General features: G+C 33.7%; 1 protein-coding gene across 2 annotated transcripts in view; it reads left to right on the top strand.

The window, feature by feature from the left end:
• The window catches only part of LOC126771676 (rho-related GTP-binding protein RhoN-like), a 136,695-nt gene that overhangs the window by 20,383 nt on the left and 91,608 nt on the right, over positions 1-24,704 (top strand). Inside the window, exon 2 of one of the 2 annotated variants that reach the window (XM_050491686.1) lies at positions 14,060-14,107. The exons of the other annotated variant lie outside the window; for it this stretch is intronic. The gene's annotated coding sequence lies outside the window, so the exon portion shown is untranslated. The remainder of the gene's footprint in view (positions 1-14,059; positions 14,108-24,704) is intronic. 2 annotated transcript variants of the gene reach the window in all.

The following is a 24,704-nucleotide window of genomic DNA, read 5'->3' as shown; positions in this document are numbered from 1 at the left end:
ACAGATACACAGGTTAAACATATTACACCCCTCTTTTCATGTCGAGGGTAAATTATAAATAAGTTGACGAAGATAATTATGAAAATCTTAAATAAATCATCTAATTTTAAGTTACCTTAACATGAAAAAGATGGCCTAGTGGTTAGAACGCATGAATCTTAACTGATGATGTTGGGTTCAAACCGGGCAAGCACTACAGAATATTCACGTGCTTAATTTGTGTTTCTTAAATTCTGCCAAATGTGTATTCTATCAGCCCTCATTGGAGCAGCGTGGTGGAATAAACCAAATCCAAATCTTCTTTAGCTTAGCCCAGCAATGGGAAATTAACAGGCCGGTACTGTATACTTTATGAAAAAAAAAGGTTTTTGTCGATATGAAAACAATTAATTGTCGAGAAACAATTGGAAATAAAACGTAATTAATTTATAAATGATGGCTGTAACCGTTATAATATGTAATATTATAAATTCAACTCATAAAAAGTCATAGGCTTTTTCCGAATTCTTTATTTTATTAATAGTGAACCTAACTATGACTTTATATTTCAATAGTTTTTGCATTCATTTATTATTAAAAACCTTAAAAAGGACTGTATTTGTCATTTGAAGTTTATAATTGGGAAAATCATATATTTTTCAGTGGGACAAAAATCACCAATGGGCAGATATGGCTTAATAAAGGTGGAAGACTTAAGGACCTAAAAGTACTTGAAAAGTATAATTGAATATTATTAGCATAGATTAAAAAGACGTTTGACCCTCGGCTCCAGAACCAGTTCAAAACTAAGCCATGCGGTTATCCGGTATCTGGTTCAGATACGATCTTTAAAGTGCACGGTCTCATTGCAATCTCTTAAAACAAACATACTGGTTCTTATGTACAAAATGACCTCCATTTTTATTTAATTTATAATTTATTTATTTTTAATATTCGGTTTATGCGATTAAGAAACGGAACTGTTATAGTGTCACTCTGTTTCTATTTTCACGTTCCGATTGTTCGATTCCGTTTGTTTGTCCGTGTTTCGATTTTCACAAAAACTTCTGCACAAAAAAAGAAAAATTAATTATTAATAAATTAGAATTGAGTATCTTAATATATGAATTATCAAGCGTATTTACATGATTGTGTTTTTTATGAGATATAGTCATTGTTTTTTTTTCAATAATATTTAAATACATTGCTTAAGTATTGTAAGAGATATGTAAATAGTTTTTTTAATCATTTATATTTTTCTTTACACACTTAAAAAAGTTATTTTCACATTAGAACAAAACGCATAAAAAAACAAACTATGTATGTGTATTATAAAAAAAAAAAGCAAGATATATAATATTTAAAAAGAAAAGATGTACTCGTACAATATGTCTTAATGAATTACTGTTATTGGATAAATTATTGTTAATAATTCTAGTTATGTTTTTAGTAAACTTCTGTGCAAACATCGGTTAATGGCATCATTCTCTTTTCGTTCACTCTCATAGACCGGACTCCGGTGGGACGGCAATCTGACACGAACGGAGATAGATCGAACGCAAGACGGTTACGAGGTTTTCGATGATTTGGCACGGAATTTAAGCATTGCCAATTTCCCAACTGCCATCTCTGGTCTGCTACTACACTATATATACTGCCACCAAGGAATTCGTGACAAAAAAATTATAATACTTGCCGTTAACACAAGAACGAGTAATAAATATTAATAAAGTAAATTCTTTTAATGAATTAAAATATTGTATTAATTTAAGTCGTATTCGTTTTAAAATTATAATATTTAAAATCAATTTCCAAATTTAAAATGTTTGTTTTTTAAAATGTATTCAAGAAGTATTATTTTACGAAGTGTCTTACGTACTTTAGTAAAATAATGACTAGTATTTTGAATTTTCTGTTAAACAAAATAAGGATCACAATGCTTTAATGTGATATCATATAATATGTCGACATATCTAAGCGTATTATGTAATTTATCTATTGAATTAGCCATAGAATACTAATGACATTGCGATTAAATTTTTATGTCAAACGGCGAAAGAGACGTTACGAACCTTCGAATATTAAACAGATATTTTTTTATTGTTACGTAATCTTTACACAAAATAGGCAAAGGCCAAACAGTTCAGTATCTTCTCCTTTGTTTGTCAAATGATTTTCTTTTTTTGATAGCTAACGAGCTTTAGTCTAGTATATAAAAAAATGGAAATGGAATTAAGAGAAGGATAAAAAATGTTCGAAATATGAAACGACACATATATTTTCCTCAAAATTTTCGATAACGATTATAGGTCAAAATAGTTGATCACTAGTCTTTTTTGTTATGTAGTCTTAAAGTGATCGTATGATCGAGGATTATAAAAAATGGATAACAGAGGTAACAAATACTGTTAGATTTTAACGACGGCTAATGGAAAAAATGTCGCCTTGCTTTTAGCATAAAAATGTATAGATTATCTGACGTATTGATAAACATACTGCGTGCGAAATAGCTATTTACACCCTTTAGCTTCTAATATGTAAACTGGAACACAAAAATTTATTGCTTCAAGTCATATTTAATCTAAAGAAGCGCGATATTTTGATAAATATACAATATAATAATAATAAATGTATATTTTATATACAATATAAAATAATAAATATACAATTGATTATTTATTAAATTTAAGATTAAAAGTATGTTACAAAAATTAAAAGTGCACGTGGGTACGAAAAATACACAATATGTTTTCCTTATTTATATACGAGTACTGGTATAATTTTGTTCTATGTGTAGATACGCAAAAATACTCTAAAGTTTAAAGAAATGTAAGCACGTGAATACATAATTCTGAAATTGAAGAGAAAAATATTTTTTAAAGATAACTTGTATTTTATAACAAAACGTAACAAAGAAACGTCAAAAAAGAGCGAAATGCAAAGATGATTCCAAAGAAATATGTTAATGTGAAATCGCCATGCCACGCTCGCTGACGTCACTATTTAACGTAAATTTTTAACGGATGTTTCTTTAAAACTTTTTAACACGACTTGGAAGACTCGACTGCTATTTGGCTTGTGATAAATTTGAATAGCAATTGCCTCAATTGTGAAAATAGCTTGAAGGTATATTTTCTTTAGTAAGTGTAGTAGCTGTTTGTTAAAACAAACACTAAAGTGTTCTGTGTAGTGGCTGAAGAAGATCTGCAATTATTATACATTATTACACTAAGTACTCGTGCTGAGCTTTTGCGATACTATCATTAGTTTGTGAGGAAATAATCACTACCGATACATCTGGAATCTGCAGTCTTTTAGCCACCAACCTTGAGAACTAAGATGTCCCTGGTGTCTGTAGTTGCATTCACACTTCTCACCAGAAGACATTAATAAGTATGATATTTAGCGATAGAATATCTAACGAGTGGGTAATACATATCCTCCTAGGGCTTTGACTGCCTCGTTGGTCTAGTAGCTAGATGTAAGACCGCAGACCCGGAGGCCCTGGGTTCAATTCCCAGGTCGGGCTGATAAAAAGTTATTGGTTTTTCTATCAGAAAATTCTCAGTAGCAGTCCAGAGTCTGAAAGTTGGAAGTGTGTACACTCGTGCCTCGGAAAGCACCTAAAGCCGTTGATTCTGCGCCTGAACTCTTTCCGGTCGTGTCGGATTGCCGTCCCATCGGATCATTAGAGATAGAGAATAGAGAGTGCACCTGTGTTTGCGCACACATCCGTGCATTATAATAACTCCTGCGCAGTTGGCTAATCTCTCTTGAGATTGGCCGCCGTGGCCGAAATCGGTCTGGAGGACCTTACATATCCGGGCTTGCACAAAGCCTCACCACCCAGTATTTATATCATTATTCTAATAAACGTTCTGGGTAATACTAATAGCTACATTTTGCTTATTAGGTATTAATAATGTAATGTACACACCTGCTCCGTTAAATAGTTTGCCATATATTATATAAAGTAATTACTTGCCTTTTGCAAGGAATGCGACGGTTACAGCACAGGTGTAAACACACCTTTAACCCTTAAATGTACGTCATGTGTAACATACTTTAGTTCTCACGTGACATTTTATTAACATTCATATATTGATCAATATACTTATGGCTTTTTAAATAACTCACTCTTGTGTAAATTTAATATAACTTATGACGTAAGGAAAAAGGTACATTATGTAATATTACCTACATGAGTTTTAGTGTTAAAGTGACGTTTACAATTATAACTGGAAGATTGCTTGCAAAGGTCAGCTTGTGTAATTTATTCAACTAGTTTTCGTCCAGTGGCCGATATTTTACCTTTTTTTCGAAAATGATTGAAAATTTGAGGACATGACAAATTTACGTTTCAATTTATTTTTTACTCTTACATTTTTTTGCTGGTAACACTAAACTTGAAAAGAAAACAAGGTAAAAATGTACTGAACTATTTTGTTTTTACTCTTATATATAGGAGAGCATAGTAGCGTAGTTATTTGTTAGCATAGCAATTTATATTTAAGCTTAACATAAAATAACTGATCTTAGTAGAATTATACTGTAACGAGGTCTTGCTGACTCAGTAATAGTGAATGATTTTATTATTTGCATATAATATATACATATTATGTATGAGGTTACTTTTTTTAAGCTTAGTTAATGTATATCGTAGTTTCGCCTTAGCTCTGTTCTCGTGATCGCGTAGTGATTCGTTATTCGTCCTTCCGTTTCCCGTCCTCTTTTTTCCTCTCAACTCTCTTAGCCACTTACGTTCCGTTCTTGGCTTTTTATTCTACGTTCGCATATTAATATTTACACATTGCACAACGAGATTTCATTGCAAAAATGATGGGTTTACCTATGTTCTCTGCCACACAATGCTAAAATGTTCACAATATTGTCAGAATAAAAGTTAAATAATAATAGAACAGATAAAAAATAAAAATATATGTACACAAACGTAATGTACCTAACATTTATACTCGCACATATAAACAAATACGTATATATTTACATATACAAACTAATTTAAATTCTTCATTATATATATATATTTAAAAAACGGATTCTGAACTAAATAACTAAGCGGGCTAGTAATAGACTTATATTGACTAATATATAATGATAGTCCTATTATTTATTATACATTTCTAGGTAAATTACCAACCAGTCATTAGATATTTAGCCTCGAAAGAGCAATTCTTAATATTGTTGTGTTCCTGTTTGAAGTGTGAGTGAGCCAGTGTAATTATAGGCACAAGGGACATAACACCTGAGTTCCCAAGGTTGGTAGCGCATTGGCGAAGTAATATACATTACAAATATTTATTTATTATTATTAAAAAAATCCTACATCAATATTACCACATGTAAGGTGTCTGGGATCTCTTATACTGACAAACGTTGAATTATTTGTTAATAACTGACCACCATACCATACCAACTTTCCATGGTTTCAGACGTACCTAATATTTTTATTTTCTTTTTTAACGTACATACTTTTAATTCCATAGACAATTACATGAAGGCAAATATTGTTTGTGTTACCGACGCTTTGTTTGTGGAAAATAGAGTAACTTTGTTTAATAATTTCTTATTAAATACAATGTGGTCTTGACTACGGTGAAGGAATTTTAATTTTGTATAAAATTGCGTATATATATAATAAAATAAGTATATTCTAAGTAACAAACATAGAGGTTAGCTTATAACTTTAAGAACGAGAGAAGTTTCATTATTTAATATAATTATATTACATATTTCCAAAATAAATAAGTAATATAACGATTACCAAGGTACTTATGGTATAAACATGATTATAGAGTAAATAGTAATTTTACGTGATTATATAAAATGTATCGCTTCTAAATATTATGATTAGGTCGAATAGAAACTTCCACTAATTAAATTACATACCCAAGTATAAAATACAACAAACCCATAGAAAACAACAAATCTCTTTATATAATCAAATGCAATTGAATAAACTTTACATAAAACATCAAATCAATTTGATTATTCGATCGAAAATCTAAATAAATTAAATTTTAAATCAAACAAAACAAAATTGAGTCGATATTAAAGAATCGTCGAGTGGTTATAGAATACGTTTGAAAACACGCAAACGTATCGAGATGTTTAATCATTTTAATGCATCCAATAGTTGAAACGATTAAAATCAAATTGGTGATTCTCGTTGTTTCGTTTAATGGATGTTTAAAATTGTGGTATATTTGAAACGTAAAATTCAGTCGTTTAACGCTTTAATATTGTAAATTGTGCAATAAGTATTAAATAAATAAATTGAATTTTGTTTTATTTGGTTTTAAATAATATTTGAAACTTAATTTATTGGGTATATTATTAAATGTATAACATATATTAAGATTATTATCATAATATATTTATGTTTTATTACTATTGTTAAAAGGATAATTTAAATAATTACAATCTATAACTAGTGTGTGTAAACAAATTGCTCTGTTCCGGTTAGAAGCGTGAGTGAGCCAGTGTAACTGCAGGCACAAGGGATTTACCATCTTAGTTCCCAAGGTTGGTGGCCCATTAGCCTGTCTGCTGACCGATTTTATATCAGTAACAGCCTGTGAATGTCCCACCGCTGGGTTAAGGCCTCCTCTCCCTTTTGAGGAGAAGGTTTGGAGCTTATTCCACCACGCTGCTCCAATGGGGGTTGGTGGAATGCGAGATGAATTATAATCACAAATTAAACACATGAAAATTCAGTGGTGCTTGCCCGGGTTTGAACTCACGATCATCGGTTAAGATTCACGCCACCACCACCACTAGGCCTTCTCGCTTAATTTATAAGAATAATTCTCCAAGTTTCTATCTCTGCCTTTTTCATTTATATATTATAAGTATTATCTTTCGTTGTAATAAATACAACTAAAAATTTTATACTCGAAATAACAAACTACGCTGGAATCGAACTTTTATAACAGCTATCGTAAAATAGTATTATCGTAGTAGTAGTTAGTGGATAGTAATGAACGCGGCAAACGATTTTGATGAAAGTTTTTTTTAACTGAAATTTATTTGCCGGTCGCCTTCCATTTCTTTCATGTTTTGCATTTTTCTCGTGTATTGTATGGTATTTTGTATTTTATGGTAATGGTATTTCCATTTTGAAATATTCAATCGCTATACCTTGTGTATAAAAATTAAATCGTTTTCAAAATGATATTTATCATAAAGATTATATTGGTTAATGAATATCAATTAATTAATGGTTTATAAATTTTCAAAATTTAAATTAATTTTTAACAAAGAAAATCCAATTTATTATAAATGCTGTTCAAACTTTGGTATTTCTTTATTAACAGCTATAATACTGTAATTATAAAATTTTCAACATGTGTAGTTAGGTAATATTTATTTAAAAAAATATTTCACGAAATTCTTAAATTATATTTATGATATTATGTATAATATTTAGTATTACTTATTATTGACATTTACGATATACTAATTTTCACCCGCGGCTTCGCCCGCATCTTAGGAGGGAGAAAGGTAAGGTGTAAAAGGCCTAGCATGTCCTTGCGGTAACAGATAGACAGATCTACTTTCGCATTTATGATATTTGTATATATGTATCATGTATGTTAACATTGAAGAGTATGAAAATGAACTTTAATTGTCAAAATATTTTATGATACTGTTATTTCGGAATATTTTGCTAATACCGGAACTGATGCAATGGTTTACGGTCAGTATATATTTAATGATGGCTATATGGCTTAGTAGTCATAATACTTGAATTGACCTATAATTCCAAGTTCAAATCTGGCCAGGTAAAAATCAGCCACATGTGTATACATCAAACCCATGGTCAAGCACAGTGGTCGATAAAGCTGTTAAACTTCTCCTCTAAATATATATAAAATATACATATGCTCACCATCACCCATAGATACTAAGAAATATAACACATTATTATACACAATATTTACCGGTGGTAGGGCATTGTGCAAGTAGTCGTCTGGGTAGGTACCACTCACTCACCAGATATTCAACCGCATAACAGCAGTACTTGGTATTATTGTGTTCCGAATTGAAGGGTGAGTGAGCCAGTGTAATTGCCTGTACATGCGACATAACATCTTAGTTCCCAAGGTTGGTGGCGCATTGGCGATGGTTTGTTAACGATCGCCAATGCGCCTATAAGAAATGTTTTTCTTACAATGCCAATGTTGATGGGCGTTTGATGACCACTTATCATTAGGTAACCTATATGATCGTCCGCCTACGTATACTATAAACAAAAGTAGAAACAAGTAATAGAGAATAATAAAAAAGTGGCTTCCCGTTATATACATACTTTTTGTATTCAGTAAAGTGAACCAATTTAACAAAGTCCTTCTAAATTTTTGTGCAGTAAAATTTATAAACATTTAATTTCCATGTAAATTGTAATCGCGCTTAAAGTTCAAAGTACGAAAGCTCGCATAAAGCTTTGTAGAGCTTCGAAAGATGAGAAAGTTGACGCGGTAACACTTGCGTCAAGTCAGAAAGCTTCTCACGCTTTCATTGTATAAGCTTGGTCGCTATTTTTATTAAAAAAAATATATTTAACATTTTAGTTGGAAATTATAGGATAGAATTTATTTAAATATATTTGTTACTGAAAAATTGTAAGGACAGTTATTATAATAAATGCAGACGATTGTAATCCGGCGAGAAATTGTGTTTGTATCAGTCTGTTTATTATAAAGTAATGTTCTTTAAAACTTAACATTGACATACATATTAAGACTATATATAAACATAAATAATCAATATATTTTTACATGTTGAACGCTGATATGAAATTTGATTCACACAATGTAAACTCAAATGAATATTAGGATAAATTTTAATTTAAAAACAATTGAAGCATCAGCGTCAAATTGTACAGATAAAATAATAAGGTGAACGTTTAAAAATAAATTCAATAGAATTACCAATATTACTTTTGCAATACTCGCTACTTTCACTACCCTGCCCAGGTTCAATGACCGCTTTGTGCTCCACTTGACTCTGAATGGTGCTATTGTATAGTAATAGCTTTTATTGCAAGCTATAAATAGTCTGGTCGTGGCATACCTGAAAGGAATTCAATAAAAATCGTGTAAAAATACAGGGTCAAATATATAAGCTAATTTTCAATCAATCTTAGTTAATAATTTATGTCATTAAGTTACAAGCCGAATATTATTTTAATATAATACTCTAAAAGTAAAAAAGAAATTTAGCATTCAGTGTTTAAATTCGATGAAATATTATTTAATTTAAAATCATGACATTTTTATTATGTACTAAGGCATTGCTTAGCTATATGGTCAAACGGTCTGTTATTTTTACCTAACCGAGCAAAAGTTTTCACTTATAAATCTTAGTTCTCATTATGGTCTGATTAACTTTCATGACATTTCATGTCAAATTTAAAAATCAATATATAAGCCGATGGCCCAGTGGTTAGAACTCGTGAATCTTAACTGATGATCGTGGGTTCAAACTCAGGCAAGCACCACTTAATTTTCATGTGCTTCATTTGTGTTTATAATTCATCTCGTGCTTGACGGTGAAGGAAAACATCGTGAAGAAACTAGCATGTATCTAATTTCACTGAAATTCTGCCACATGTGTATTCTATCAACTCGCATTGGAGCAGCGTAGGGGAATAAGCTCCAAACCTTCTCCTCAAAAAAGAAGAGAAGGCCTTATCCAAGCAGTGGGACATTCACTGGCTGATACTGTGAAAAATAAATCATCCTAAATCATAAAACTGAACATATATGACATTTAATATCCCCGAAGTGAAGTTATTTATGTATCTGATATTTCAATCAGGCTCGACGACCTATTGGTATATTTTAGATTTAATTAAGAATACTATATAAATTATTGTTTTTGTTATATTTTAAATTTGTTGATTCTAATAGTAAATGTTTCGATGTCACTTACGCTATTTTACTGTGAAATGCTCGACATATTATTAGAATGAAACGTGAATACGACGTATCTGATTCATGATTATGAACTATGATGATAATATATAATTCTAATACATGCACTTGATAAATAACGTAAGAAAAAACGAAAAACGAAAAAAGAAGTGTTTTAATTATTTTTTATTAAGAGATTGGTGGGTCGATGTAAAGCAAATTTGCCAATCTTTTATTTGATTTTGGGTGAATATAGTTTAATTTAAAAATAAAATATCGTATGTATAACTAAATGAATAACATTTTCTCTATAGAAAAAAATCTACCCCTAGTACGCGTCTGATCTTGGTGCACCGCAACTTTAACAAATATTCCAATCCAGCTAAAATTTTAGTAAAGTTCTTTGAAGCTAAAATATTTGTATTCTTAACATTTGCGTTGTTATTGTGTTGAATTTTATGATTAAACTTTTGAAGGACAAATAAGTTGAACGAAAGATATTCGCGGTTACAACTTGGCTAAACTTGGTCTACTGGGTTATTAGATTCTTTGCCAAACATTAAGAATTAAGATTTGTAGCGTCTGCTAAGTTTTAAGTATAAAATTTCCATTACAATCTTTGTCAATTTACAAAAGTAAACAGCTATCTCTTATCGCAGTCTCGCAGAGGTTGTCATGGCATTCTATTAAGCAATTCCCTACCCTAAAATAATAGGGGATTATAAGTATTAGTGATTTTGTATTTATTTATGAAAGGGATTCCGAATTTAATAATAATTTATTCTATACAATATTTTTTTTTTTTATAGAATAGGAAGGTGGACGAGCATATGGGCCACCTGATGGTACGTGGTCACCAAACGCCCTTAGACATTGGCATTGTAAGAAATGTCAACCATCGCTTATAGCCAATGCGCCACCAACCTTGGGAACTAAGATTTTATGTCCCTTGTGCCTGTAATTACACTGGCTCACTCACCCTTCAAATCGGAACACAACAATATCAAGTATTGCTGTTTTGCGGTAGAATATCTGATGAGTGGGTGGTACCTACCCAGACGGGCTTGCACAAAGCCCTACCACCAATATCCAAGATATTGATATAATGGTGTGCAAGATTTGAGAAACTGTTCGAAATAAATGTTTTATGCTTTATAATAATTTTAAATTTGGTAGTGGGTATCATCCACTCTACCATCTTCTACCATCAAACAGTAATACTTAGTATTGTGTTGTGCTAGTTGGAAGTGTAAGTAAACCAGTGTACCTACAGGCAAAAGGGTTGGCGCTAATGTTTTTGGAGGACTTACCACCACCGTGTGACCGATTTGCGCGTCCACCTATTCATAAAAAAATAAACTGCTATTACAGCTTAAAATGTGTCAATTTAAAAAAGCTAATATCTGCGGCTTTACATTATAAACTTTATTAATTATAATATAATATTCCTTACACTTCGATGGTATAGAACATCTTCGCTAAAATGCAGTGTAATTAAATATTTGAAGATTCCAGCTGCCTCTGCTAGTGCTGCCGACATCTTAATTTTGCCGCTTAGTATTATCATACTAAGTTCATATTAGTTCTCGTTTATGCTATATAAAATAAGGAGTTTATTTCGAGATATTTCTTAATCAATCGCCAATAAATCTAAACATTTGCCAATCGATGTATTCGCCCGTACGATGCTAATGCATCTTTGCAACACGACGCGCGTATTTTTTCACGCTTCGTTTTAAGTATTTTGTAATATTTCGAAAATTCTAGTCCAGATATCAAAATGGCATTAAACATTTAAAAGTAAGGGCCGACCGTGGACCGACATTTTTCTCTTTGACTACATCCGTATATATATAAAAACTATGCAATATATTAACATTCTTTATAGTCTACGAACCTGTAACTGTAAACTAAAATAATTTCAAAACTCCAGAAGTCTGATGAGTAGTTTTTGAGTGAAATCGTAAAAACCAAACAAATATAACTTATATAATATACAAGTGAATATATAAACAAAACAGTTCAGGACCTTTTCCTCCTTTGTTTTACAAACGATTTTTTTTTGCTTGATCTATATATGTGATCCATTGTGTTATTAATAAAAACCATTTTGGAAAATTCAAGAACAAAAATAATGTTAGAAACATGCAAAGTTATGTAATATGTTTGCCTTACTGATCACGGTGACAACTGGGTGAATACTAATTATGATAAGGCCCTCATCTGAGAAGCCTTTATAAAATAATAATAGTTAATACGTAAGTGTTATATGAGGAGGCGTTAGGTATAAAAAATCTTATTGGCAATATCCTTCCTTGGGGTTCAAGCTTCCTTAGTACCAAATTTCATCAAAATCGGCCCAGTTTATCCGTGTAATCGTTACAGACAGATTTACTTTCGCATTTATAATATTAGTATATATATATAGATTATGATATGTTAATTAGCTTTTGAATTTGGTCAGCTTATACTGTAATTATTCATACTGGCAACAATTTACCAACTATTGACATTCGTTACAGATAATTTATCTGCTTGAAAGTTGTACATTACAATAAAATAAAATGAAAATAATAACAATAAAAAATAAATCCAATCCTACAGTTTTCACTGCTTCAAGTTGAGATGCCTTTTGTGATTAAATATTATTACCTTCGTAAATGCATTATTTTATCATTCGTGAAACTGTATCGGTGAAAACAATGGTTAAAATTTATATACTTTTTTGATGATAAATATGAAATACCTACTTTATTTGCCAGCTTTTATCACCAAGATTGGTCAGTTACAACACGTGAATATTAATCGATGGTAACGGGTCCAAACCTCGTGATTTTCATGTATTAAGATAATGTGTTTATATATCGACCGTTTCAAGTCATACAAATAAGAGTAGTTAGTAATAAATAGATGCTAGTACATACGCCGCAGCTTCCGGATAATCCTCCTACATCTGCCATTTTAACGTATATAATATCTATGAAATATTACATTTTTTTTTATAGAATAGGAAGGCGGATGAGCACATGGGCCACCTAATGGTAAGTGGTCACCAACGCTCATAGACATTGGCATTGTATGAAATTGTTAACCATCGCTTGCATCACCAATGCGCCACCAACCTTGGGAACTAAGATGTTATGTCCCTTGGCCTGTAATTACATTGGCTCACCCACCCTTCAAACCGGAACACAATAATACCAAGTATTGCTGTTTTGCGGTAGAATATCTGATGAGTGGGTGGTACCTACCCAAACGAGCTTGCACAAAGCTCTACCACCACTAACATATATAATATTTAAAATATTAGACAGTAAGTATAAAATAAGTAAAAGAATGGTTATTTTAGTTTTGGTAAATGAGTTATTTTGAAATCACAGACAGACAGTTCAATTTTATTTATTCGTATAAATAAGCCTAAAATGGTGGAAAACAAAGCTACTTTAAAATACTCCTTACAATAATTCAGCTATTTGTAATGTTAAGTAATTTTAATTCGCCGTTTTGAAGATTACCCCGGAAAAATCGACAGACAAAAAAATTGTTATGTTATGGTAATTCACAAACAGCCATATTAACTTAAAAAGAGGAAATTATTTTGAAATTACAGACAGACACTTTAATTTTATTCATTTGTATATATTATAAATAGTCGTAGTAATGGCTATGAGAACGCCTTTTCATCGCTCTGTATTGCTATTGTCTAAGAACTTTCACTTTTGTTAAATAATTACAGGAATTATTCTTCTTTTATAAATTAATAAATGAGATTTACATAATAAAGGGTTGCCATAGTGAAACTTTAAAAAAGACAAAAATAATCCGATATTGTTTTAATAAATCGTAAATAATAATATTAAATCATCAACAATTACAAATATATATATAAGTCTGAATGTATTAATGTTTTAAATATTATAATATTTTCTTAATTATATAGATTAGCAATATAAGTATAATATAAGTTATATTTAGGTTAAATCGCGCGCACAAACATAAAGTGAAAACAAACAGGACTGTTTCATAAGGCAGGATTTTTTAAACAAACTAAGGTTTTTCTTGACTAATTATAATTCTTTGAATAATACGAATTATAATCATTTCGGAAAGTATTGTTTATTAATAAATCTATTTCTCTATTACAGGTACATATATACTTCTACTTGGAAAAACAACAGCAACTGTTTATGAAGGTAACATTCCTCATAGATAACGCTAAAATTACCTCAATAAAGATAAGTAAAGAATGAACTTATGACCATTGTAATACAAAAAATAACAAAAAAATAATCAAAAATACTTAACAGTAACACTTGTGAATGTCACTGCTGGGCTAAGGCCTCCTCTCCCTTTTTGAGGAGAAGGTTTGGAGCTTATTCCACCACGCTGCTCCAATGCGGATTGGTGGAATACACATGCAGGTTTACTCACGATGTTTTTCTTCACCGTCAAGCAGAAGATGAAGTATAAAAACAAATTAAGCACATGAAAATTCAGTGGTGCTTGCCTGGGTTTAAACCCACGATCATCGCTTAAGATTCACGCGTTCTAACCACTGGGCCACCTCGGCTCTCAAAAATACTACTCAAAAATAATTAAATATCTTATCTACTATTTATTTATTATAACATTTAATTTTAATCGTAAATAAAGTCAAATACAGAAATAGTTAATATTTAGATTTTTAAAACTAAGGTAATCATGAAAGTGAAATAAGTTAAATTAAAAATTAAAGTAAATAGTATAGGAATGAGAATCTATGTGTGAACAGTTATGTACGAAACATAACTGTTTGTGTTGTATGTTTGTCTGTGTGTGTGCATGCGTGTGTTTGTGATTTTACTTAAAATGCCTAAAAACGTTTTGTCGAAATATTGGCGTGTTTTATTTTGTTCAAAATACTCTCCAAACAAACAAATTTAAATATAATATGCCCAGCATTGTCAACATAGATAAAAATATAATAAATCTTATCTATAAAAACCGTAGCGTTTGTTCAAATATTTATGAAGCTTTATATAAAGTTCCTAATATTTGAATTGATTTGGTATGAATAAATCCAGTTCAAATTTAAAAAAATAATATATCCTATGTTAAATGTATTACATTTTCAAGGGTTGTGTCTGATCAGAAATATAAAAACATTTTTAAAACAATACTACCGGTCGTTAAGAAAAAGCATATGAATGCGACCCTAAAAGGACTGTAAGGGACGCGCGGGTGAAATATAAAAATTTACCGGCATTAGGTGCGCTCTTTTACGGTTTATAGTAAAAGTAATCTACTCATAGAGATACTGGTGGTATTTTACTGGTGGTAGAGCTTTGTGCAACGAGCTCGCACAAAGCTCTACCACCAGTAAAATAGTACTGGGTAGTTACCACCCACTCATCAGATATTCTACCGCAAAACAGCAGTACTTGGTATTGTTGTGTTCCGGTTTGAACGGTGAGTGAGCCAGTGTAATAACAGGCACAAGGAACATAACATCTTAGTTCCCAAGGTTGGTGGCGCATTGGTGATGTAAGCGATGGTTAACATTTCTTACAATGCCAATGTCTAAGGGCGTTTGGTGACCACTTAGCATCAGGTGGCCCATATGCCTTCCTATTCTATAAAAAAAAAAAACTTAAACTAGTAGGATAATAAAAAAGATAACTACAAAACGCAATTATGACACAAAGCTCATGCAAAGTATATTTTGAACGCCTTGTTTATTGGATTAGAAATAAGTGTACTTGTATTCAAGTTCTAAGTAACTAGACATACTGCACGTCTAAACTTTGGACGACATTTGAAAACAACATAATTAGTCCAACTAGGTTTCAACTGTAGTACAACTTACCTACTTTTAGACTAAACTAACTAACATTGATAAATTAAGGTCTTAAAATATTTGGAAATAAAATGAAAGAGTATTTAAATTGCAAATGGTTAATGATATATGTATTCATATTGTAATACTTTATTTACTTGGTGGTAAGGCTTTGTTCAAGCCTGTCTGTGTACCACCCACTCAGTTATTTTATCGTTCAACAACAGTACTTAGTATTGTTGCTTTTCGGTATGAAGGGTGATGAGCCAGTGTAACTACAGGCACGATCGACATAACACCTTAGTTTCCAATGTTGGTGGCATATTGACGATGTACGGTTGGTCAATATATCTTACAATGTCTATGAGCGGTAGTGACCACTTGAATGCCCGTGCAGTACCGTACACGTGGTAGAAGTGCGTCTCTCTCTCTAAGTCATATATTCCTTCTTTATTATATAACGAAATATACTTAATCGTGACGCGTCCTTAATTTTACGCTCAATTCTCGGAAATTTAAATTGGCATAACATCTTAGTTCATATAGTTAACGGAACAGTGGTTGTAAAGTTTAATAATTGCCAACATCTTGCACGGTGGTGAACAGTTTTTGATGGTCCATTGTCTCGTGCACCTTCATTCAATAAATAAGTAAAACATAAATGAACATAAATATATATAACTATTAGGTGAGCTTACATAGTCTAGCAGATTCAACACGATACAAACAAAAAAGTCTTAAATTTTGAATGTACTTATTTGCGTCATTCAAAAGAAATTTCTAGAAACATATTATTAAATTGGAATTGACAAGTTTCTCTCAATTTTCATGACAAAGTCATATAATAATTATTATACGATTTACGAATGGACGAGGCCAGAGTACCCGCCTCCTGGAAGACCGGCTGGAGGGTCGCAGAAGTAGAGGCAGTCCCAAGCTCAGATGGTTAGACAGCGTCGAATAGGATACCGAGATCTTAGTGGTGACAAGTTGGAGAAGAAAAGCCACAAATAGATCAGACTGGAGAGTTTTACTGGACCAGGCCCACCCGCGGCTATGATGCCTCAGATGATGATAATTATTTACAATCATATATTTAAACCTTATATCAAATGTTACAATAAGTATACAAATGTCAAAAAGTCATATATACCCAAATTAATTTGCCATTAAAAAAAGGATTACTTAAAACTAGACAAATGAAACCAGATCATGTGCTAAAACAACATACAAACACTTCAAATACTAATTAAGAAATAATAGTTAAACTTAGTATCAAATATCTGACTTTGGTCCCATAATTCGTCCATTAACGTCTTGACAGCGCCATAAATATTCCACATTATAATACCTTGGCCCTTGGGATCGTGACCGAAATATATGAGATCGGTTATTTATCATGAAGGTTTATTATGGAGCTAGGCGTTTGTCATTTAAGGCTCATATTTTTATCAACATGAAATATATTTTCTAAATTATCTACATCATAACGGCTGACGGGCCCCAATTCTACATGACAGTAAAAAACCATTATAAGCGATTTTGAAAAAAAAAGGTTCTGTTGTAAATAATGAGTATATAATAGACGAGCGAAACCATTATACTGTCCTCCCTATGTATAAAAATTAATAATAATAGTTGAATAATAATTTGCCGTGTGGTGACGGCGATTGCCGTGTGGTGACGGCGACGAATATCACCACCCCATCTCATCCCGTGGGGGGCGTAGAAGTCGACCCGAGGGAATATACACCAGAGAACGGGCAGCAGCGTCTCTCTGAGTACTATGACTAACTTACTGCGATCGCCAACCCGTCTGCCAAGCGTGGCGATTATGGCATATCCCCTCATGATTCGCGCAACTAAACCACGGCCTCTAGTCCCCGGCAGCCCTGCTATTCCTAGCCTTGGTAACAGCTGTGGTAACGGCGGGGCAGGGGGTGCTAAGAATCCCCGGCAGATTTCGTGTTACCAACACCGACGACCTCTGGCCCTGGCAACATATAACACGCGTACACTGCGGACCGACGAGAAGATCATCGAACTGGAGGAAGAATTGAGCAGGTTACACTGGGATATCGTCGGATTATCCGAAGTCCGAAGACAGGGGGAGGATACGATGATCCTGAAATCCGGTAACCTTCTCTATTTCCGAGAGGGCGATCAACTGTCTCAAGGTGGTGTCGGGTTCATAGTCCACAAGTACCTCGTTAACAACGTTGTGAAAATCGAGAGTGTGTCGGCTAGGGTGGCGTACCTTATACTCAGAATCACCAAGCGGTATTCTTTGAAGGTCATACAGGTATACGCGCCGACTTCGACACACTCCGACGATGAGGTTGAGGTCATGTATGAGGATTTATCTAAAGCCATACATACCAACAAGACTCATTTCACTGTTGTAATGGGGGACTTCAACGCGAAGCTGGGCAAACGATTCGGTGATGAGTTAAAGGTGGGACCTCATGGAATTGGAGACCGCAACACTCGGGGCCAGATGTTGGCCGACTTTATGGAGAAGGAGGGACTCTTTATGATGAACTCCTTTTTCAAGAAGCCAGGTCAGCGTAAATGGACCTGGGTGAGCCCTGATGGGAAAACCAAGAATGAGATAGACTTCATCTTGTCGACGAGAAGACAAATATTTAATGACGTCTCCGTGATCAATGCAGTCAAAACTGGGAGCGATCACAGACTCGTAAGAGGCTCGTTAAATATCAATGTTAAACTCCAGAGGTCCCGACTGATGAAGTCTACGCTCCGACCATCACCTCTTCAAATCCGAAATCCCGAAGCCTTTCAGCTCGAACTCCAAAACCGATTCGATTGCCTAGCAGACTGCGAGGAAGTGGACACATACAACGACAGGCTTGTGGAAACTGTCCGTACGGCTGGGTCTAAGACCTTCAAGACCAGCCGTACAAAAGGAACCAAAAAGATCTCTGCCTCTACCCTACGGCTTATGGAGGAAAGACGGAAAATGATTCTGACGTCCCCAGCTGATGCTGCCGGCTATCGGCTGATCAACAGACGGATTTCAAAGTCTCTAACTCGCGACACTCGCCAATTTAATACAATGCGCATTAAAGAGGCCATCGAGCGGAACAAAGGCTCTAAAGTGTTCGCCAGAGATCTGTCTGTTGGTCAGAGTCAACTGACAAGGCTGAAAACTGAGGATGGCAGAATAGTCACGTCAAGATCTGAGCTGTTGGAAGAGGTTGAGAAGTTCTACGGTCAGCTGTACACGACAGCTCAATCACCTGTCAGTAGTCATGCTGCAGATCCCAGAGCAAGACTAACCCGACACTACACTGAAGATTTTCAGGACGTCAGTCTTTTCGAGATTAGAATGGCTCTCGGACAACTCAAAAACAACAAGGCACCTGGTGATGATGGTATTACAGCCGAGCTTCTGAAGGCGGGTGGTACACCGATCCTCAGGGCTCTTCAGAGGCTTTTTAACTCCGTCATTGCCAAAGGTCAAACGCCAAAAGCATGGCACAGAAGTGTGGTGGTACTTTTCTTTAAGAAGGGTGATAAAACCCTTCTGAAGAATTACAGGCCCATCTCACTGCTGAGTCATGTTTACAAGTTGTTTTCGAGAGTCATTACGAATCGTCTCGAGCAAAGGCTTGACGACTTCCAGCCACCCGAACAAGCCGGATTCCGGAAAGGCTTTAGCACCATAGACCACATACATACGCTGCGGCAAGTTATACAGAAGACTGAGGAGTATAACCAGCCACTTTGCTTAGCGTTTGTGGACTATGAGAAAGCCTTTGATTCGATCGAAACCTGGGCTGTGCTGAATTCTCTTCAAAGGTGCCAAATTGATTATCGGTATATCAGGGTGTTAAAGTGCTTGTACGAGAACGCCACCATGTCGATCCGACTCCAGGATCAGAACTCAAAACCTATCCAACTGCAGAGAGGTGTAAGACAGGGAGACGTGATATCTCCGAAACTGTTTACCGCTGCATTGGAAGATGTTTTCAAGCTTCTGGACTGGAACGGACTTGGCATCAATATTAACGGCGAGTACATCACTCATCTTCGATTTGCCGATGACATTGTAATTATGGCTGAGACCTTGGAAGACCTCGGCACTATGCTCGATGACCTCAGCAGGGTTTCCCAACAAGTGGGTCTAAAAATGAACATGGACAAGACGAAAATCATGTCGAACATCCATGTTGCACCCACTCAAGTCAAGGTTGGAAATTCTGCACTCGAAGTTGTAGACAACTATGTCTACCTAGGTCAGACCATCCAACTAGGTAGGTCCAACTTCGAGAAAGAGGTAAATCGTCGAATTCAACTCGGCTGGGCAGCGTTCGGGAAGCTACACGATATCTTCTCATCCCAAATACCGCAGTGTCTCAAGTCGAAAGTCTTCGACCAGTGTGTGTTGCCAGTGATGACGTATGGATCAGAGACGTGGTCGCTCACAATGGGCCTCATAAGAAGGCTCAAGGTCACTCAAAGGGCAATGGAGAGGGCTATGCTCGGAGTTTCTCTGCGAGATCGAATCAGAAATGATGAAATCCGCAGGCGAACCAAAGTAACCGACATAGCCCGAAGAATTGCTAAATTGAAGTGGCAGTGGGCGGGGCACATTGCTCGCAGAACCGACGGCCGCTGGGGCAGAAAGGTTCTCGAGTGGCGACCACGAACCGGAAGACGCAGCGTGGGCAGGCCCCCTACAAGGTGGACCGACGACTTAGAACGAGTCGCGGGAAGCCGTTGGATGCGGGCAGCGCAAGATCGGCCAACGTGGAAATCCTTGGGGGAGGCCTTTGTCCAGCAGTGGACGTCTTTCGGCTGATGATGAGTTGAATAACGTCTTGGTGTTTATTTGCTGCAATGCCATTTAGCGGCGTATAACATATAAGAATAATATTAAAAAAAATTGTTCAATAAAATGTAAATGGTGACTTCTGAGGAATTCTTATGTTGTTTCCCTTCAGCGCCGAGTATTATATAAATTAATTAAAAACATAAATTAAGTAAATGAAAAATCATTGTTGCCGGTTTGAACCAGCAATCGTCGGTTAGGACCGTGTCCGGATTACTAAGCCATCTCGGCATTCTTTAGGTGCAATTTAAAATTGCGATTTTTTTTCTAATTAAGCACTAAAATTAATTAGGATCTACGTATTCCGTTCAGTTTCTTTTTTCATTATTTTCTTCGAGTGTTTTTCGTTCGTATAAAAAAAAAACAATATTATTCGTTGTCTGGTATTTCCCCGAGTGAATATTATAATTAACAGTAACTTCGAATTACAAAATTAGAATTTCTCATAAAGCATAAACATTTTCATCGATAAGCAAAATATTACTTAAGTTTAATTTAATTTAGGAAGTATAGAAATGTGTGTATCTAAATTTCTACTATGACTATAAATGAGAGTTAAGGCAAGATGCTTGATTGAAATTATTACAATTCATAAATATTATACTCCCCATTATAAACTAACTAATTTATATTCGTATTTAATTGAAAATCCTGTAGTTATCATGATTCGAATACTATTTAATAAATTAACTCAATAACTAAAAAATGTTTGCCTCTTTGTTGTTCGGCTATGAAATCCCACAATAATATATAATCAATTTGGATGAAATATGAAATAATACATTTTATATAGATAATTACACCCAGACTCAGGACAAACAAACATGTTCATGCACACAAATGTCTGTCCTGGGTGGGAATCGAACCCACAACCTTCGGCTTGAAAGGCAAGTATCACCAACCACGCTAACCGGCCCCTCAAATATTTAGTAAAATAGTATTTATATCGATAATATTTTTAAAACCTATTGTTACATCGACGTGGCTATCATTCAATTATCCGATCAATTTAACTGCACAGTCTATACAAATAATAAAAAACTAACATTTCCTAATGTTGCAGTGCATACAACACAACCTACAATCTCCGCCCTGCGTTAATCAAAGGGACGTTTGTCAGTAGTAGATTGCTCTCGACACTTCCCTGCGTATTTCCCTTGCTAATGGTTCCACCTTTGTTCTGTTCAAACATGCCCCTGTAATATTGACCCGTCTTATATACTATTCACCTAAGATCATTTATGTATTCAAAGTTTTCTGAAGCTGTGTTGTTTTAATAGACGAAACGTCATCTCCAATAATTCTGTTCACATGACACCAATGGGCTACCAACTTTGAAAACGCAAATGTTGTGTCCCTCGTTCCTGTAGTTACACTGGCTCATTCACCCTTCCCACCGGAATGTGTTTGGTGGTATAATATGTGGTAAATTGAAGTGAATTGGGTACATACAATGTACACATATGACATCAAATGAGGAATTTGGACTTAAGAAGCTTCTTCCTCAATTACTCGTTGCACATGTGAATAAATCTCTTATAAATAAGGCGTAAAACCTTATAAATAACTTAAACGATAAAAAGGTGTGGAGTTAGTATTCGTTGATTTCCATACGGGATAAATAATAATTCAATTCTATTTAATTAATCTATGTAACTTGATTGTCAAAAAAACGGTAACTATTGAGTTTCTTACCGATTTTTCTCGGTAGAATCTACATTCCGAACCGGTGGTAGCTTTAATATTATGACGATTAAAAAGATCTCGTAATAACGTACTTGAATAGAGTATATTTTGATTTGATTTGAGTCGTATGTAGATATCCATTTATCCCACTCTTGTACATATTGAATGCATATACCTTAACACACATAACGTACCATTAGCAAAAGGATGTGGGCATAACGGCGGGAAGTGTTGAGAGCAATCAGACAGCTTTCAACTAACGCAAGCTTTTTGTACTTTTTTAGTATGGGCATATGGAGTAGTGAGTTGTTTTCATTTCAACGTTTCAACGTTGAGTTGCTTAATTGAATATGTTATTGATAATTTGTAAAATTAAATAGCTTATTGCGTATTCGTCGATAATTTTATGAAATCAAATCGAATTGAAATATTTTTAATTCATATTAACTTTTACAAGAATGAATGAATAAATTTCAATTTTTCCGAGAATAACCGCTAAGAAACTAAGTAGTTACTTTTTTATTTTAATTAAGTTTTTATTAGGAAACATTTCTATATTTATATGTATAGATATTATTATAAGTGATTTTAAAATTAAAATATATGTAGCTCACATATATCTGAAATATATGTGTTATTGTATACTAAATAACTTAATATTTCTCGAATTGTACTATTTAATCGATGATATTTACTATACGATATGATTTACTTTTGGTAAAAGATCCACCTGGCGGTAATTGGTCACCCATAGACATTAACGCTGGAAGAAATAATTAACCTTACATAACCAATGCGCAACCAACATTGGAAACTAAGATGTTATGTCCCTCGTGCATATTGTTTCACTGGCTCACTCACCCTTCAAATCGGAACACAAAAATACTAAGTGTTGTTGTTTAACTTAGAATATCTGATAAGTGGGTGGTACCTACCCAAGTTTGCACAGTCATACCACCGAGTATTTAGATTAGATTATGTCTTTACAGTCTTTTACCATATAAAATTACCTCATAGATACTTTTATCTATTTTTCATATTGGTATTACCACTTTACCATTTAATCTGCTACCGTAATAGTATTAATAATAAATTAACAGTCTGTACTGTACTACCGGTGGCTTTTCGAAACACCACGCTACTCGAATACAGGTTAGTGGGTTAGTGGGGCTTTAATAATTATATATGTTATATACAGGAATTGTTAAAAAAACATATTGTAGGAAATTTTTAAGGCATAATGAATTGTTACACCATTAAGGAATACTAACAGTATATGAAGATAAAGGTGGAAGAAACTTCACACAAGATTATGCTTACAAAGTTACCTGAACTATAAAGTAATTAGCACACACTGTAGCTAACTAACAAACTGTAACTTAATTAGTATACCTCATTCTAATAACTAAGATTTTGTTTTTTTTTTTACGAATTCAAGAAATTTTCTTTAATAAATCGTTAACAAATAAGATACACATTACTCTTGTATTGTGTATTTTGTATATGATAAAAGCGTAGAGATAGTATTTGTTCATGTGGTTGCCTGTACAATAATTTAAATATATATATCAAATGCATGGTTCTCACCTCTTTCCTTCAGCGCTATTTTGTAAGCAATCCTTTTTTGTCATAAAATAGGCAGGCATTATTGGCCACCTAATGTTAAGCCACTACAGTCATAGACATTGGCGCTGTAAGAAATATTTAACATTTCATAGGCAATGAATAACCAGAACACAACAATACTAAGTATTGATGTTTGGAGGTAGAATATCTGACAAGTTGCTGGTTGAACCCAGATGGGTTGCACAAAGCGAACCAAGTAAACCCGTGAAATGTTAAAAACGAACATAAATTTATAATATATACGCCATAGTGTGGATTTGCCGTTAAATGTCATAGCCAATTTATATTAACAATTACAATTACAATTTATATTTTATATCACTTTTGAGTTGACAATTCGAGTCTTATTATCAAATATATAATATACCATTTTTATATTACCCTTCTATGATTATAAACTACGTACACCCATTAGCAAAGAAAGTACGGGTAATGGGAGAGCGTCGAGAGTCGTCAGTATGCTTTCAACATACCAGACGTTTAAGATCTCCGTGTAGTTTTAGGCGATGCAAAGTGTTATTAAGTTGAATAAGTATTATGTTATACATAAAATGTTAACTATATTATATTTTGATATAATTATAAGAAATAACAATAAACAAACTTACTAATAAAGATGGTACAGCTGTTAAATTGGTATTATCACATTCAAAAGACGAATCGTTGTGTATACAACCGCCATGTAACTTTAACTAATAGTAAAGGGGTAGTAGTTTTACTAAATTTACTAATAATATTGTTGTTGTAAGTGAAACGGAACGTTTTCAGGAACGATGGAGAGGGAATGATGCGTTTTAGAGAGATAGAG

This window comes from Nymphalis io, chromosome 11 (assembly GCF_905147045.1).
Source record: "Nymphalis io chromosome 11, ilAglIoxx1.1, whole genome shotgun sequence".
In the NCBI taxonomy this organism is placed as follows: Eukaryota; Metazoa; Arthropoda; class Insecta; order Lepidoptera; family Nymphalidae; genus Nymphalis; species Nymphalis io.
This window is presented reverse-complemented; position numbering and strand designations above follow the sequence as displayed.